Genomic DNA, 19,439 nt, shown 5'->3' with positions numbered 1-19,439 from the left:
TGTGTGTGCACTCATCCCCAAGCTGTTTGTCCCAAAGCTCAGAGAGCTACTGAGAACCATGAGTAAGAAGTGATTGGGGGCCTAGAGACCTTGGGGAGGGAGACTTTATCAGAAGTGAAATTTTCATATAGATAGAAGGCAGCAGGGAGACACCAGAAGCTTCACAACTCGGATGGCTTATTTGAAGACACCATTCTGTCCTCGCTCTCTTCTTGTTTTCTCTCTGTCCGTGTGTGTTTTCTGGAAAGTTGACATTCCAAGCCTAATCTCATGTGCAGCCAGGCTGGCAAGTAAAGCTGAGTTGCCAATTACTTTGCTTTTTGTACTCCGCTTTCCCTGAGTGGCAATGAAAATAATAATCCTAGAGCCTTTCCTGACAAGTTCTGCATGTAAGAGCTTGTTTTAGCTATAATCCTTCATGGGAGCCAAGGGCAGAGGAAAGAAGAATTGGGTCAATTAAAAAACCTCTAGAGCATCTTTCTGATTATGTGACTCAGTCATCTGTGGGCTTTTGCCATTGCTGTCAATTAATATTGACACCAGGGCCAAGTAGACTTTACCAGCTAGGACACAGCTGGATCACCCTTAGGACTAAGAAGAGGAGAAAACATCATTCCAGTTCCTACCAGAGCCCTCTACTTCTCCCTTTTGTTGTCATGCCATCTGTTTAGAAGAGAAGCCTGAGACAATTTTACATTTGTGTGTGTGTCGGGGACATGGGGGTGTCAGGGGGAGGGTGTACGCGCATGCATGCGTGTGTTCCAACTTTCCAAGCAAGGGATCTCTTCTAACCTAGCCTAAGTTGGAATAGTGCTACAGGTCCAGGACCTTAGCCTCAAACAGCAGAGTTATTCTTCCTGTCTCTTACTTCCCACTATGTAACACTCAATGTTTGATATTGGTATTGGAGACCATGTGACTTTATCTTCCTTAAATGTGGTATTAATTTTCACCCGGAAAAATAAAGCGGTTAATGGAAATAGGGCACTTAAGGTAATAAAAGGGAGCGTTTTGCCTTAGGGCAAAGCATACGGATTTAATTTTCCCAGAATTCTCAATCTGATTCTGAGGTCAGCAACAACTAGTTTTGGGGCAGTACAAATACATAAGATGAAACCCCCAACCAGGGACCTGGAGCCAGAAGAACCCATTCAAGAGCATGGTGGTTTCAAATGGCCCATGTTTTGGAGGCCTTTTTAACAATGTGACTGTAATCTACACAGTAACCAGACCAAGCAAGCCTGCTTTAGCAGATAACCTCAAAAGTGCAAAGATAATATTGAGATGTGGAGGAATATCAACGGAGGCTCCACAAGAATGATGGAGTTTTGTTTTGTTGATCTGTTCCTTACCTAGGTTAGGGGAAGAACAGATGTTTACAAAGGTGAATGGATGTGAGGACACTATGAAGTCCTCCACCCAAACATCAGCCTCTTTGAGATGAGACATTTCACTGTTAATGTTAATAATCCATTTCTTTGGTTTAAGCTGTGTGAATTCCCTGGGCTGCCCCTGGAAAAATAAGTATATTCAACCCTTGACAATAAATCCTAAGGAAGGTAGAGGAGGAGGACCAGTAGAGGGAGGTTTGCCTTTGGAATGTGAAATAGTTCCTTCAAGTGAACCAAAGACTTACAGAGCAGGAGGTGACCTTAGAGATTTTTTAATTCACCTTGAAACTTATCAATAATAAACAGCTCCCTCAGACAAACAGTAATGAGAGGAAGAGTTTGAGCTGGGAATACAGAGAGGCTCTGGACTGTGTGGGAAAGTTGAACCAGGAAAATAATTTCACTTTTAGGAGGACTGGCATATGACCTTGAAGGAAAGACTCAAGATGGCATTGGCAAAGATGAAGGAGCACAGGCAAAACTAAGCCGGTGCATATAGCATAAGTGTGTATATGTCTAATATTAAAACAGAATTTGCGATGAATTCCAAGGGTACAGAAAATTCTTTTGAAAGGCCAGACTTCTACATGATGGTTTTCTTTGCTTTAAGTCGATCAGGCTAATTGAAATGGAATGTTTTAGTTAAAGCAAACACTCACTAGAATTCAAACCTAGTTATAACCTCCATTCAAATAAAAGTAAATAGAAATGGTTGCAAATGTCTCTTTGTTTCTCTATTTGGAATATAAAGTACAGAATGTACACTATTGAGATTTGTTGTGGACATATTTGCAGTGTTATATATTTGGAATACAAAATTGAGAATGTACACATTTGAGGTTTATTATGGGCTTGTTTGGAATGTTACAGGATGCAATACAACTCAGAAAACATGGTAAAAATTGCAGCAGCAAGCTTTGTTCCTGTTAAGTTTCTTTCCCTTATCCAAAGTCCTGTCATAAGCATAGGACTAAGACAGTATTATTTAGGGGAAAATGGGAAGATGAGGAAATGGAGTTTTCAAAAGATTATTGGAAATTTATTCTTTTTTACTATTTGTTTGGAGGTTTTTGTTTGTTTTAGATTTTGAAAGGGAAGTGCATGCACATGCTAAACAATTCTAACATATTCAAAAGGCTATATACAATTTGAAAGTCAGTTAACTTTGCTAGAAGAAAACACTGTTAAAAGTTCCCTGTGTTACCTTGTGATACCAGAGATAATCTACATTTACAAACACACACACACACACACACACACATAATTATAATTTTGGATTTATAAAACCTTTGTGAAGGCTTCTCTGTCTGTCAGGTTTGCTTCAGAGCAATACCTGATTCCCATGGTGTGGTCTTTACCATGTGGCCAAAATAATCTTCAAAGATTCAGCCAGGCCACCGGTCTCTATCTCTATGTTACATACCCAGAAGCCAAGCCATAGTAAGTAGGGGTAAGTAGGGAGAGATCCTGGGAATTGTAACAATGTGTTGTTCTCTTAGGAAAAGTAGGATATTAGTACCTACCTCAAAGGATTATTTTAAGCACTGAAATAAATAATATGAATAAAGTGCTTAAAACAGTGCCTGGCATAGAGTAAGTGCTACACAAGTGTCAGCTGTTGTCATCATCACTATTATTGTTGCTATTGTGAAAGAGAACAGCTTAGGGCTTCCTGAAGCTATTCCCTATTTTCTCTGGGTTTTCTTCACAGGTTCCTCCAAAGATAGGAGTTGCTGTCACTACTCTTCCTCTGGAATATTTTCCCCACGAGATCTAAACTGTGGAGACAGTTGGTAACCAAAATTGTACCTCAAAAGCTCTCCTAGACACATGGAAAACTTGTCTTCTCTGCCTGATGTTCATCTCAAAGCATCGGTGATAAACTGTTACATATGTTATTACTCACTGCTGTTCTTGTAAAGACGATGAAAACACATGGACAGACCGCCAGCTCACCACACTTTCTGGAGAATTACTCAGCCCAGACGTGTTGTTTTCATCTCCTTTGTGTGATTCAGTTCCTCTTCATTCCTACACCTCTCACCACTTCTGAGGAGTTGCATGTTTCCAGCTAGCCACAGACATTGAACTGCCTTATCTTGCTGGCTACATCTGCATGCACCTGGTGCCACTAGAACAGGCTGAAATACACATTCACAGATTAAACTCCCTAAGCAGCCCAAGTCTGCTATCTCATTCCCTTCGAAGCTCTTAGAGAAAGGGAAGCCAAGCTCACAGATATGCAGCACACCTTCTCTAACCTGTCTCTTTATTTGGGAGGGTGGGTGAATGACAACTAAGACAACTAGCATTTCCCTGCCAAGGAGTCTCATCACTGACATCTCTTTACTTCCTGGTTTCTGACAAACATAAATTTAACATTTGACTTCTGGTACAAATCTTTGTGCAATCACAGAGGGGCTTCCATGGGGATTAACCATAAAGCCCCACTTGCTTGACTCAATTCCAGTGACCTTTTCTACATTTCATTTATCCACATCCATGGCCCATGCAGGGTCTTTTCATCATCCAGAACAGCTCTACTTCTGAAATCTTAAATTCGTGTATCCTACTCTTCAGCTACTTTTATTTTCCAGTAAGGGCTTTTACTTCCTCACCCATGCTACTATTCTATGGTCTCTTGGTTTCTATCAGTTTATCAGTCTATCCTAATTATTTTTTCTGACTTGCCTGGGATCTGTAATCTCTTATTGCAACCATTTTCTTTTCCCTAGTTTTAACTTGCCACATTTTGACCTGGTACCACCTGAAAATTTATGGTTTCCTGCTTCAGGAGAGTTATTGGTGCCACATGATAACTTCTTCAAGAGTTCCTGGCCAACTTTCTCTTCCATCTCCTCCTATATATTCAGACATCTCTTTTCATCGATCACTGTCCTAACTTCGAATCTTCACTCCTTCCCTCTCCAATGGTTCTTTGTCCTCTGCACAACAATATGCTCAAACCTCCCATCATTTAAAAAACAGTCCCTCCACCTTATCTCTTTCTCTGTTTGTTGCCCTGTTTCTCCTTTTCTTTCTAATCAAGCCTTTTAAAAACAGTTTAAGAACAGTTTAAAAACTTTTTAAGAACAGTTTACACTCACCGTCTTCACTTACTCTTTTCATTTTCACCCCCCAACACACTGAAATCTGGTTCTGTTTCTGGGGTAGATCCTCTTCTACCCCTGTTTGTACCTTTGTCATAATATGAATCACTCTACTGAATCACCACTAGGCCTAAGTACCTCAAAATATAGGATGTTGAATAACTTATCTATGTAGTCCCAGAACCTAGCACAGTGCTTGATTGATAGGAGATCCTCAATAAACAAATTATGTCACAAACACTTACTGGACACCTACTAGGAACCAAGCACTGTATTGGCTCTGTGGACTTGAATCCATCACAAAACCTATATTTAAGCATCTTTTTCTCACAGAACCTTTCTTTCCTTTGTGAATATCAAGTCAATATATTTAATCAAGACACACAACCCCTGTCCTGTGCCGTTCCTTTACTCATAATGGTCATTCAACATTTGTTGAATGAATGCTTGATAGAAGTCAGCAGACCCAAAAAGACTAATTGTGAAGAGCTGCTGTAGGAAATGGCCAGAGAGAAGCCTGTTCTGAAATCTGGTTCCTTACGGAGAGCTTTTCAGGCTTTCAAAACCATTTCTGAGCAGTTCTCTAGAAATACATTCATTTGAAACTCTATCCCAACATGGCTGATAGTTATGGTAAGCCTGTTTACAACCTCTCCATTTCCTTTGTCTTCAACTTCTCTCCCCTCTCTCCAGTCTTTCCCCCTACACCTATTAGACAGGTGCAAATATCTCTCCTAGTCACAAATAAGGAAAGACCTAAATTGGAAACCCTCTCTGCATCCCAAGGTTCCATATTACCTAATATCCTTCCTTTCTCCACTAATCTTCCGCAAGAATAGTCTGAACTTTCTAGTCCCATTTCCTTCTTCCCGTTAGTTCCCACACCAAGTAGTCAGAAAGGCTAGGATATGAATTAGAATGGTCAGGGAAGAGTTTCATGGACAAGTAAGGGCACAGGACACAGAAGAATTTTGTGAATAAAGTGCAGAATATGGAAATGTATTGGGGAGGTATTAGGTTTTCCTATTTTATTTTTCATCTGTTTTATAATATTCTTTTTTTAAGTAGGTAACACAAGTATATGATACATAGTTCAAAAAATGCCAAGTGAAAGCAAGGGTTCTTCCCAATCCTACCAAGTTCCCTTTTCTAGAGGCAATCACTGTTAAAAGTTTCTTATGTATCCTCCCAAAGATGCGTTTATAAATATTTACATATATGGAGTGCCTATACAATATGGTAGACTACAATAAGAAGGGCAGTGTGAACTGACAAGCAGAGAAGAGGCTTTGAAGAATTAGGGAATACCATCTTCCCTCCAACATACTCTTCCTCTTAAGTCCCCACCTCCATTAATATCCTTTCCATCTTCCCAAGCTGACCCAGGCTCAAAGCCTCTGAACATTGATAGGAAACCTGTTACTAACCAGAGTCCCAAGGGTTTTCCGTACATCACAATTAAGCCAGTTAACATTACCTCCATACCTGCCACTGCTATTTTCAATTTTATTTTGACAATATAAGTCACATGTATCTACTCCTCACCTTCATTACCCCATCCTCCATTAGGCCCTCATGACTTCTTCAAAATTGGAATACCTGTCTTCTTTATATGGTTTTTAGGTACATTCGGTAAAATTAAATAAGCATGGTAACAATTAGCAGGCTCATCAAATATTTGTTCCTTTCTCCTCTCCCCAGTATCTCCCAGCCACCCTACCACCCCACCACCCCATCAACCTTAATCCACTCCCCATATTACATACTTGGTTTATCAAAACAATGTCAAATTCTTGAAATTTTTCTGTGTCTATCCTATATTGATCCCAAGATCAGAGCTTCAGAATATGAAAACTTACCTGAAGGAAAGGCACTAGGAATTCCAAATACAGCTGTCCCAAAGGAAAACCACTCAGTACCTCTCAAAAGCATTGCCTTTATAGTATAGGGTAATATCATTGACATTTAGAAACTAAAAAGGTTATGATCCAATCTGCATTTTTCCCCTAGAAAAACCCTACCTATTCATGACTCAGTTTGAATTCCACCTTCTTCTTGAAGTCTTCCAAGATTCTGCCCATGTTAACCTCTTTCCACCCAAGTCTTAATGAATCTTACCTTTCTCTGTATTACAAAAGGTGGAGGAAGAGAGGGAGGAGAGGGGAGATAAAGGAAGACATGGGATGGGGAGTGAAAGAGTGATACCCAAATCCTCATTCTGACAAAACCCATTTTCCCACCTCCTAAAATATGCCCAACTGAGTAATGTTAAAGTGATGATTACCAAGCAGCAGGTAAGGGTATCCTCTAGACCCCCTAGCTCCTGGTTAACAATTAAAGACATGTAAAATAAAATATACTTTACTCTTGAATAAACTTATTTGTTTTCATGTTGATTTACTTTTGTACATATGATTTTGGCATATTTTAATTTCCATTATCTGTATCATAATCTGATTCATTTCAATTAAATCATGAACATTTTCCCATGTCATTAACTTTTCTTTAAAATAGTTTTAATAGTTTTGTAAGTCTCTCATCTTCTTTCCATCCATAATATATTTGTTCCTCTATTTTGGGACATTTTTCTTTTTATTCCCATTTTTGATTTTACAAATAATGTTATTTGAAGGTATGTAAATCTTAACGTGAATCTCTATTTATCTGAATCTCTATGCTTAGAGATATTGATAGATAACATCAAACTACTTCCAAAAATGATGTACCAATCTAATCCACTGGCACTGTATAAGAATGACCACCTCATTGTACTCTCACCAGCATAGACTATTATTTTTTCTATTTTTTTCTAATTTGATAGGTGACAAAAATGACATGCCATTATTAGTTTTTCTTTTCCTTTCTTGGGGGGAAGGGGGGATAGAATCTCACTCTGTCACCCAGGCTGGAGTGCAATGGCACGATCTTGGCTCACTGCAACCCCCACCTCGCAGGTTCAAGCTATTCTCCTGCCTAAGCCTTCTGAGCAGCTGGGATTACAGGCGCCCACCACCGTGTCCGGTTAACTTTTTTATTTTTAGTAGAGACAGGTTTTCACCATGTTGGCCAGGCTGGTCTGGAACCTCTGACCTCAGGCTATCTGCCCATCTCGGCCTCCCAAAGTGCTGGGATTACAGGTGTGAGACACCGCGCCCAGACAAGAGTTTTTCAATAATGTTAATATACATGGTTTGTTTTTCCTGTTCTGTTAATAACTTATATGCCTCCTTTGCCCATTTTTATTGAGACCATCCTGTTTTTCTTATTAATTACATGTATTTTGATATAATCAACATATTAGATAATAATTATTATATGCAGTTGATTCTTATTATTCACAGTTGCTATGTTTTATAAAGCCACTACAAACACTGAATTAATGAATATTGAACCACTGCTCCTGGAGAAATACATAGTTAGGCTCCTGTGAGCCTCTGGTCATATTTTCATCAACCCATCAAAACACAGTCTTTGTTTATGTGTGTTTCTGTTTAAAGACACCTTATTTAAGCCACACACAAATACACAAATATTGCATGTTCTCACTCATATGTGGAAGCTAAAATAGAGAACTCGTGGAGATATAGAGTAGAATGACAGTTACCAGAGGCTGGAAAGGGTAGTAGGAAGTCAGGGGATAGAGATGGGTTGGTTAATGAATACAAAAATACAGTTAGATAGAAGGAATAAAAGCTAGTGTTCAGTAGCACAATAGGGTGCCTATGGTGAACAATAATTTATTGTATATTTCAAAATAACTAAAACAGTGAAATTGGAATGTTCCCAACACAAAGAAATAATAAATTATTCAGGATATGGATTCCCTAATTACCCTTTTTTGATCATTACATGTCACATGCTTGTGTTAAAACATCACATGTACCCCCAAAATATATACAACTATTATACCATCTATGCTCATGGTTTTATATAATTCCTCCTTGGCTATTGATTCTCAAATGTATGCATCCAGATGGGATAGATCCTTGGAATTTCAGCCTTCCCTAGATCTCTCCAAGTGGATTTTCCACAGGAACCTCAAACTCTATTTGACTGAAATAAAACTATTCTTCCCATTTTCACAAATGAAGAATTTGAGGCTCAGCGAAGTTAAAGAATTTCCCCTGGGTCCCAGTAAAGAAATTAAACCCAATCTGTCTGACTCTGAAGCTTATGCTCTTTCCATTTTTGTTATACTGCCTTTTATAATATTAGGGAGAAAAAAAACCCAGAACATTACATATATATCTTGTAGCTCTGAGACAGAGTAGCAAGTTTTACTGCGGAATTGATCCTTCCTGCTCTAAGAAGCTTGAATCCTGAATTTTCTAGATTACATTTTAAAAAATAAATCCCTTGAAAACCAGGGGCAAAATTATTAAGTGGAAGAAGCTGGAGAAGTCCCTTCCACTCTCTGGATCACATTTTTCCTGATATTTAAAAAAAGATCTCTACATTCTCTTACAGCTGTGCCATTATAAGAGTCTATGGAAGACAGAGCTCTGTATAAGGTACAGACATTATGAATAAATGCTCATGCCATTCAGCCTGTGTAATAGCTCAGCTGCATTCCAACACCATTCTCCAGGACCCGCTGGACTAAAGGCTGATCATATATCTTCATGATATTCTCATCTACTCCAGGCACCCAGCCCAGCATGATGCACTTGTCCACACATCCCTGACTCACCTCTGGCAATAACAGCTCTTTATTCAACTGGAGAAGTAATCAGGTAAAAGTGGAAATTCTATGACATATTTTCCCACACAGGGTTCTGATATGTGCCCCCCAAAGTCACTTACTAGCTGCATGACCTTGGACTTGTCGCTTAATCTCTCTGACCCTCAGTTTTCTCATCTGCAAAAGAATTAAGAAATAATGCGTGTAAGAGACCAGGCATATACTAGGTACTTAATAAATGTTCTCTTCCTTCAATGTCATCCTTTAATGGGGCATGACAGGGTTTCCTTGGATTCACCAGCTACTATCAAGGTCTGACCTATACAATTTTTTGATCATCGCCCCCAGTATCAATCAAAGAACATTTAGCCAGGTGTGGTGGCATGTGCCTGTAGTCCCAGCTACTCAGGAGGCTGAGGCAGGATAGCTTGAGCCCAGGAGTTCAAGGCTGCACTGAGCTGTAATTACACCACCACTGCACTCCAGCCTGGGGAATGGAGCAAGATCTCAAAAACAAAAACAAAAACAAAACCCGAAGAAATGTCACTCATGGTGATTCTTAATTTACTTAACTGTAGCAATTCAGGCTGCATTTGAGTTCTTATAGCAAACTTAAAGTCATAACACGTAGTCGGCGAGCATCTGCTTAAATGCTTCCTGTGACAGGGAACTTAGTCCCTTCTAACACTGCCCATTTCATCTTCAATCAGCTCTGCTGTAACTTCCACCCAATAATCTTAATTCTGTCTCTTGGAATCAAACCTTACAAATAAAATTCTCTTTCTCATGACAATGCTGTAGAAACTGGAAGACAGTTGCCATACCCCCACTCCAGACTCAAGGCTTCTCTTCTTAATCTCTATTTTGTATGTGTTCCTCTTTGAAAGATAACTGTCATATCTGAGCAAAATACTTGAGGTATGGTTTTACAAACTCAGCAGCAAAGGAAATAATCACCTGCATTCTAGATACTACACTACTATTAATGTAGCCTCAATTTCCATTAACTTTTTTGGCAGCCATATTAAACATAGACCCATCCTGTAGAGTTGCTATTTTTTTAATTTTTAATTTGTTTTGTGAAACTGGTGCAAGATATCATATTTTTTATCAAATTTATTTTGTTATTTTTGGACCATCTTTGCAATTTAGTACATTCTTGGATTCCTAGTTCTATCATCCATCATATATATTTACCTTCCCTTTACAGTTCTCTCTTAACACTTGATGAGTATACTGTTATTGCATCTCCATCCAAGCCATTAATTAAAATGTTGAAACCAAGATGAAGTCAGGTACAGAGCCCTACAACTCACCACTAACGACTTCTCTTTGCAGTAGTGAAGCAAAATTTTCCCCTACCTCAGTATACCTGACAGACCTTTCCACCATCGATTTACATTAATCACAATAGCTCACAAAACACCAGAGATACCCAAGGAGTGGCAGGACTCCTTAAAAGAAAATTAAATAAAGGGAAAACCTGTGTGGTTTGGAGAAACATTTATCCAAGTGATTCTGATAAATCTCTCAGAGAATGTGCCCTCATCTCTTGCCTTTTAAAGAATTCCTACCTCAGGGAAACACAGAATAAATAATTAGCAACGTTTGTAAATGGTTTCTTCATCTGTATGTTGGAGCTAATAATATACAACTCCTAGGACTGTTATGAGGACTAAATGACTAATACATATAAAGTACTTAGCACAATGCCTGGTATGTAATAAGTGCTCAACATAAGTAGTACTTAAAAAACCTTTCAGACTGCAACTAAAGGAATAATCTTCTAGCTTATGTTTCTTCCATCTTGTTCACCAGGGTGTCATAAAAATAAACATTTTTGTCATGTTCCTTTCTGCAATGTAAATAAACTATAATCATTACCTCCCGCATCTATTTGTTAAATGACCATATGCAAAAAGGCCACATTTCCCAGCCCACAAATCTGAGTACAGGACACAGTCCCTGAGGGGCTATAATAGCCACAAATATATTAAAATTTAATATTTTCAAGCTGAGGCTCTACCGTATTGTCTGACTCCCATCCACCCACTACCACCCCAACTATGAATGGCAGAATCAAGACCTCCACATTCTTGAAGGCCCACATCATTTCCCTTCCTGTTGTGATGTTACCTGATCCTGCTGTTTTCAGTAATGGTGACAGAATCCAGGTAGGGTAATCCAGATTGGCCATGCAATAAGATAATTCCAAGATGTCTATGGCTGCAGGACAGATTGTGATACTCCACTCTGTTCATAACCATATCTCTCTGTTCACACTCATATCATGATATCCCCACCTCCCAACCCCCACCTTGGGTCACTGTGGTTTGCATGTCATATCTCAGGACTTCTGGTAACCAAAAGTGGATGCTGAAGTAGGACAAGAGCTGAATCTGGAACCAGAGAAATCTATGAGTCTGTAACATTGGAAAACATTGTATGCTATGACTTTTCTAATTGACAGGTTAAGAGTAATTGACATATTATTATAAAAATAAAAATTTCCCACATCTACATTGTGCTTTGTGGTTTATAAAATACTTCAATGAGCACTTTTCTCCTTTGCTCATCAGAACAGTTAAGTAGCTTCATTTGAGGGAAACAGTGCTGAAAAATTAAACAGAAATTATCTTCATCAAACTTAAATATGTATTATTCCTCCACACATATACAATAATCATTTCTGTCGCAGCTCCCAGCGTGAGTGACACAGAAGATGGGTAATTTCTGCATTTTCAACTGAGGTACCGGGTTCATCTCAATGGGGCATGATGGACAGTTGATGCTGGTCCATGGATGCAGCCTGACCAGTGAGAGCTGAAGCAGGGTGAGGCATAGCCTCACCTGGGAAGCACAAGGGAGAAGGGCATTCCTTTTCCTAACCAAGGGAAATTGAGACACACAACACCTGGAAAATTGAGTAACTCCCACCCTAATACTGCGCTTTACCAAGGCTCTTAGCAAATGGCACACCAGGAGATTATATCCCACACCTGGCCTGGAGGGTCCCATACTGCAGAGCTACCCTCATTGCTAGCACAGCAGTTAGAGATCTAACTGCAAGGCAGCAGTGAGGCTGCGGGAGGGGCGCCCGCCATTGCTGAAGCTTAAGTAGATAAACAAAGCCACCAGGAAGCTCGAATTGGGTGGAGTCCACAATCGCTCAAGGAGGCCTGCCTGCCTCTGTAGATTCCACCGCTGGGGACAGGGCATAACTAAACAAAAAGCAGCAGAAATCTCTGCAGATTTTAAAGTCCCTGTATGACAGCTTTGAAGAGAGATGTGGTTCTCCCAACACGGAGGTTGAGATCTGAGAATGGACAGACTGCTTGCTCAAGTGGGTCCCTGACCCCTGAGTAGCCTAACTGGGAGACATCCCCCACTAGGTGCAGACAGACACATCACATCTCACATGTCTGGGTACACCCTGAGACGAAGCTTCTAGAGCAAGAATCAGACAGCAACACTCGCTGTTCAGCAATATTCTATCTTCTGTAGCCTCTGCTGTGGATACCCAGGTAAACAGGGTCTGGAGTGGACCTCAAGTAAACTCCAACAGACCTGCAGCTGAGGGTCCTGACTGTTAGAAGGAAAACTAACAAACAGAAAGGACTCCCACACCAAAACCCCATCAGTATATCACCATCATCAAAGACCAAAGGCAGATAAAACCACAAAGATGGGGAAAAAGCGGTGCAGAAAAGCTGGAAATTCAAAAAATCAGAGTACATCTCCCCCTCCAAAGGAACGAAGCTCATTGCCAGCAATGGAACAAAGCTGAACAGAGAATGACTTTGACGAGTTGAGAGAAGAAGATTTCAGTCGATCAAACTTCTCAGAGCTAAAGGAGGAACTATGTAACCAGCGCAAAGAAACTAAAAATCTTGAAAAAAGAATGGATGAATGCATAACTAGAATAATCAATGCAGAGAAGACCTTAAAAGAACTGATAGAGATGAAAACCATGACACGAGAACTACATGAAAAATGCACAAGCTTCAGTAATCGACTCGATCAACTAGAAGAAAGATTATCAGTGATTGAAGATCAAATGAATGAAATGAAGTGAGAGAGAAGTGTAGAGAAAAAAGAGCAAAAAGAAAGGAACTAAGCCTCCAAGAAATACAAGATTATGTGAAAAGACCAAATCTACGTCTGATTGGTGTGCCTGAAACTGACAGGGAATATGGAACAAAGTTGGAAAACACTCTGCAGGATATCATCCAGGAGAACATCCCCAACCTAGAAAGGCAGGCTAACATTCAAATTCAGGAAATACAGAGAATGCCAAAAAGATACTCCTTGAGAAGAGCAACTCCAAGACACATAATTGTCATATTCACCAAGTAGAAATGAAAGAAAAAATGTTAAGGGCAGTCAGAGAGAAATTTCGTGTTACCCATAAAGGGAAGCCCATCAGACTAATAGCAGATCTCTTGGCAGAAACTCTCCAAGCCAGAAGAGTTTCAACCCAGAATTTCATATCCAGCCAAACTAATTTTCATAAGTGAAGGAGAAATAAAATCCTTTGCAGACAAGGAAATGCTTAGAGATTTTGTCACCACCAGGCCTGCCCTACAAGAGATCCTGAAGGAAGCACTAAACATGGAAAGGAACAACCAGGACCAACCATTCCAAAAACATGCGAAAATATAAAGTCCATCGATGCTAGGAAGAATCTGCATCAAATAATGAGCAAAATAACTAGTTAATATCATAATGACACAATGAAGTTCACACATTACAATATTAATCTTAAATGTAAATGGACTCAAAGGTCCAATTAAAAGACACAGACTGGCAAATTGGATAAAGAGTCAAGACTCATCAGTTTGCTGTATTCAGGAGACCCATCTCACATGCAGAGACACACATAGGCTCAAAATAAAGGGATGGAGGAAGATCTACCAAGCAAAGCGGGGGGGGAAAAAAAAAAAGCAGGAGTTGCAATCCTAGTCTCTGATAGAATGGGCTTTAAACCATCAAAGATCAAAAGAGACAAAGAAGGCCATTACATAATGGTAATGGGATAAATTCATCAGGAAGAGCTAACTATCCTAAATATATACGCACCCAATAAAGGAGCACCGAGATTCATAAAGCAAGTCCTTAGAGACTTACAAAGAAACTAAGACTCCCATACAATATTAACGGGAGATTTTAATACCCCACTGACAACATTAGACAGATCAATGAGACAGAAAGTTAACAAGGATATCGAGGAGTTGAACACAACTCTGCACCAATCGGGCCTAATAGACATCTACAGAACTCTCCACAATATACATTCTTCTCAGCACCACACTGTGCTTATTCCAAAATCGACCACATAGTTGGAAGCAAAGCACTCCTCAGCAAATGTAAAAGAAAAGAAATTATAACAAACTATCTCTCAGACCACAGTGCAATCAAACTAGAACTCAGGAATAAGAAAATCAATCAAAACAGCTCAACTACATGGAAACTGAACACCTTGCTCCTGAATGACTACTGGGTACATAATTAAATGAAGGGAGAAATAAAGATGTTCTTTGAAACCAATGAGAATGAAGAGGCAACATACCAGAATCACTGGGACACATTTAAAGTAGTGTGTAGAGGGAAATTGATAGCATTAAATGTCCACAAGAGAAAGCAGGAAAGATCCAAAATTGACACCCTAACATCACAATTAAAAGAACTAGAGAAGCAAGAGCAAACACATTCAAAAACTATCAGAAGGCAAGAAATAACTAAGATCAGAACAGAACTGAAGTAGATACAGACACAAAAAACCCTCCAAAAAATCAATGAATCCAGTAGCTGGTTTTTCAAAAACATCAACAAAATTGATAGACCATTAGCAAGACTAATAAAGAAGAAAAGAGAGAAGTATCAAATAGATGCAATAAAAAATGATAAAGGGAATATCACCACCAATCCCACAGAAATAAAATCTACCATCAGAGAATACTATAAACACCTCTATGCAAATCAACTAGAAAATCTAGAAGAAATGGATAATTTCCTGGACACTTACACTCTCCCAAGAATAAACCAGGAAGAAGTTGAATCCCTGAATAGAACAATAGCAAGCTCTGAAACTGCGGCAGTAATTAATAGCCTGGAAACCAAAAAAGTCCAGGACCAGATGGATTCACAGCTGAATTCTACCAGAGGTACAAGGAGGAGCTGGTACCATTCCTTCTGAAACTATTCCAATCAATAGAAAAAGAGGGAATCCTCCCTAACTCATTTTATGAGGCCAACATCATTTTTATACCAAAGCCTGGCAGAGAAACAACAAAAAAAGAGAATTTTAGACCAATATTCCTGATGAACATCGATGCAAAAATCATCAATAAAACACTGGCAAACCAAATCCAGCAACACATCAAAAAGCTTATCCACCATGATCAAGTGGGCTTCATCCCTGGGATGCAAGGCTAGTTCAACATATGCAAATCAATAAACGTAATCCAGGATATAAACAGAACCAAAGGCAGAAACCACATGATTATCTCAATAGATGCAGAAAAGGCCTTTGACAAAATTCAACAGCCTTCATGCTAAAAACTCTCAATAAATTCGGTATTGATAGAACGTATCTAAAAATAATAAGAGATATTTGTGAAAAACCCACAGCCAATATCATACTGAATGGGCAAAAGCTAGAAGCATGCCCTTTGCAAACTGGCACAAGACAGGGATGGCCTCTCTCACCACTCCTATTCAACATAATGTTGGAAGTTCTGGCTGGGGCAATCAGGCAAGAGAAAGAAATAAAGGGTTTCCAGATAGGAAAAGAAGAAGTCAAATTGTCCCTGTTTGCAGATGACATGATTGTATATTTAGAAAACCCCATTGTCTCAGCCCAAAACCTCCTTAAGCTGATAAGAAACTTCAGCAAAGTCTCAGGATACAAAATTAATGTGCAAAATCACAACCATTCTTATACACCAGTAACAGACAAACAGAAAGCCAAATCATGAATGAACTCCCATTCACAATAGCTTCAAACAGAGTAACATACCTAGGAACCCAACATACAAGGGATATAAAGGACCTCTTCAAGAAGAACTACAAACCACTGCTCAGTGAAATACAAGAGGACACAAACAAATGGAAGAACATACCATGCTCATGGATAGGAAGAATCAATATTGTGAAAATGGCCATACTGCCCAAGGTCATTTATAGATTCAATGCTATCCCCATTAAGCTACCAATGAGTTTCTTCACAGAATTGGAAAAAACTGCTTTGAAGTTCATATGGAACCAAAGAAGACCCTGCATTGCCAAGACAATCCTAAGCCAAAAGAACAAAGCTGGAGGCATCACGCTACCTGAATTCAAACTATACTATAAGGCTAAAGTAACCAAAACAGCATGGTACTGGTACCAAAACAGAGATGTAGACAATGGAACAGAACAGAGACCTCAGAAATAATACCACACATCTACAGCCATCTGATCTTTGACAAACCTGACAAAAACAAGAAAAGGGTAAAGGATTAACTATTTACTCAGTGGTGCTGGGAAAATTGGCTAGCCATAAGTAGAAAGCTGAAACTGGATCCTTTCCTTACTCCTTATATGAAAATTAACTCAAGATGGATGAGAGACTTAAATGTTAGACCTAAAACCATAAAAACCCTAGAAGAAAACCTAGGCAATACCACTCAGGACATAGGCATGGGCAAGGACTTCATGTCTAAAACACCAAAAGCAATGGCAACAAAAGCCAAAATTGACAAATGGAATCTAATTAAACTAAGGAGCTTCTGCACAGCAAAAGAAACTACCATCAGAGTGAACAGCTAGTCTATAGAATGGTAGAAAATTTTTGCAATCTACTCAACTGACAAAGGACTAATATCCAGAACCTATAAAGAACTCAAACAAATTTACAAGATAAAACAAGGAATCCCATCAAAAAGTGGGCAAAGGATATGAACAGACAGTTCTCAAAAGAAGACATTCATACAGCCAACAGACACATGAAAAAATGCTCATCATCACTGGCCATTAGAGAAATGCAAATCAAAACCACAATGAGATACCATCTCACACCAGTTAGAATGGCAATCATTCAAAAGTCAGGAAACAACAGGTGCTGGAGAGGATGTGGAGAAATAGGAACAGTTTTACATTGTTGGTGCGACTGTAAACTAGTTCAACCATTGTGGAAGACAGTGTGGCGATTCCTCAAGGATCTAGAACTAGAAATACCATTTGACCCAGCCATCCCATTACTGGGTATATACCTAAAGGATTATAAATCATGCTGCTATAAATACACATGCACAGTATGTTTATTGAGGCACTATTCACAATAGCAAAGACTTGGAATGAACCCAAATGTCCATCAGTGACAGACTGGATTAAGAAAATGTGGCACATATACACCACGGAATTCTATGCAGTCATAAAAAAGGATGAGTTTGTGTCCTTTGTAGGGACATGGATGCAGCTGGAGACCATCATTCTCAGCAAACTATTGCAAGAACAGAAAACTAAACACGCATGTTCTCACTCATAGGTGGGAATTGAACAATGAGATCACTTGGACACAGGAAGGGGAACATCACACACCAGGGCCTGTTGTGGAGAGGGGACAGGTGGGAGGGATTGCATTAGGAGATATACCTAATGTAAATGATGAGTTAATGGGTACAGCACACCAACATGTCACATGTATACAAATTAACAAACCTGCACCTTGTGCGCATGTACCCTAGAACTTAAAGTATAATCATAAAAAAATTAAAATATAATAATAATAATTACCTCTGCCACGCAATCTAGTGTGATCAAAAAAAAGTTAAATAACAGCTACTTTGCACCACAAGGCATGAAATGCTAAGCTTCTTATCTTTTAGGACAGATAATATTAACTTTATTTTACAAGTAATGAAACCAAGTCTGTATGAGGTTAATTTGCTCAAAGTCCACATAACAAATAGTAGAACTAGGAGTCAAAGCTGCTCTAATCTGGCTCCAAATCTTCTGCTTTGTTTTCTACCTCAGCATTTCAAAGTACCATTCGACTGCCTTGATTAAAATGCCTGACATCCTCCCTGTCAGGAAACAGGCAGTGACTAACTGAAGCCATCTTCCTCAAAGACATCTTTCAACTCACAAGTTCCTAAGCCAAGTTCTCACAAAAGAATAAGTTTCCTTTCCAAGCAGCCAAGTTTCTATGCCATGCTCAAGATCTTTCTTTTTAACCTTTCAGGTATACAGCCATAGAGCCTCATCCATCTGCAGAATAGATGTTGACATATATTGCACCAAACAGAGCTCCAACTCCACCATCAATCTTGCAGCATTATGTCAGCCGTTATCAAAGCATCTGACGCAGTGTCTCACTGCAGAGATTGTGCACAAATTACAAATACTGTAATCTATGAAAATTGATTCTTCATTCTCCATGTTTTTCAGCCCCTACCCTTCACATTGCAGTCCCAGAAAAGGACAGAAAGGCAACCACATGGGAGAAATCCAGATAATGCAGGCCAATTTCTACTTCAGTCCACAAACAACCAGGAAACAGATAGCCAGTCTTGCAGATGAGAGATTAGATACTGTTCTAAGCCTACCACTTTCTCTTACACAGCTCTCTAAAACATCGCAAGGTATGCTCCTCAACTCAATTCTTTTTATTTATTTATTTATTTTTTAATTTTTTATTATACTTTAAGTTCTAGGGTACATGTGCATAACGTGCAGGTTTGTTACATAAGTATACTTGTGCCATGTTGGTGTGCTGCACCCATCAACTCGTCAGCACCCATCAACTCGTCATTTACATCAGGTATAACTCCCAATGCAATCCCTCCCGCTCCCCCCTCCCCATGATAGGCCCCATTATGTGATGTTCCCCTTCCCGAGTCCAAGTGAGCTCATTGTTCAGTTCCCACCTATGAGTGAGAACATGCGGTGTTTGGTTTTCTGTTCTTGTGATAGTTTGCTGAGAATGATGGTTTCCAGCTGCATCCATGTCCCTACAAAGGATGCAAACTCATCCTTTTTTATGGCTGCATAGTATTCCATGGTGTATATGTGCCACATTTTCTTAATCCAGTCTGTCACTGATGGACATTTGGGTTGATTTCAAGTCTTTGCTATTGTGAATAGTGCCGCAATAAACATACATAGGCAGCATGATTTATAATCCTTTGGGTATATACCCAGTAATGAGATGACTGGGTCGTATGGTACTTCTAGTTCTAGATCCTTGAGGAATTGCCATACTGTTTTCCATAATGG

The 19,439-nt window shown here is 39.3% G+C and overlaps 1 long non-coding RNA gene across 1 annotated transcript in view; it reads right to left on the bottom strand.

The window, feature by feature from the left end:
• The window catches only part of LOC113222294, a 304,229-nt gene that overhangs the window by 283,159 nt on the left and 1,631 nt on the right, over window positions 1-19,439 (bottom strand). The window contains exon 2 of the long non-coding RNA XR_003308325.1: window positions 6,523-6,625. This is a non-coding gene — a long non-coding RNA (uncharacterized LOC113222294). The remainder of the gene's footprint in view (window positions 1-6,522; window positions 6,626-19,439) is intronic.

This window comes from Piliocolobus tephrosceles, chromosome 12 (assembly GCF_002776525.5).
Source record: "Piliocolobus tephrosceles isolate RC106 chromosome 12, ASM277652v3, whole genome shotgun sequence".
Classification (NCBI taxonomy): domain Eukaryota; kingdom Metazoa; phylum Chordata; class Mammalia; order Primates; family Cercopithecidae; genus Piliocolobus; species Piliocolobus tephrosceles.
This window is presented reverse-complemented; position numbering and strand designations above follow the sequence as displayed.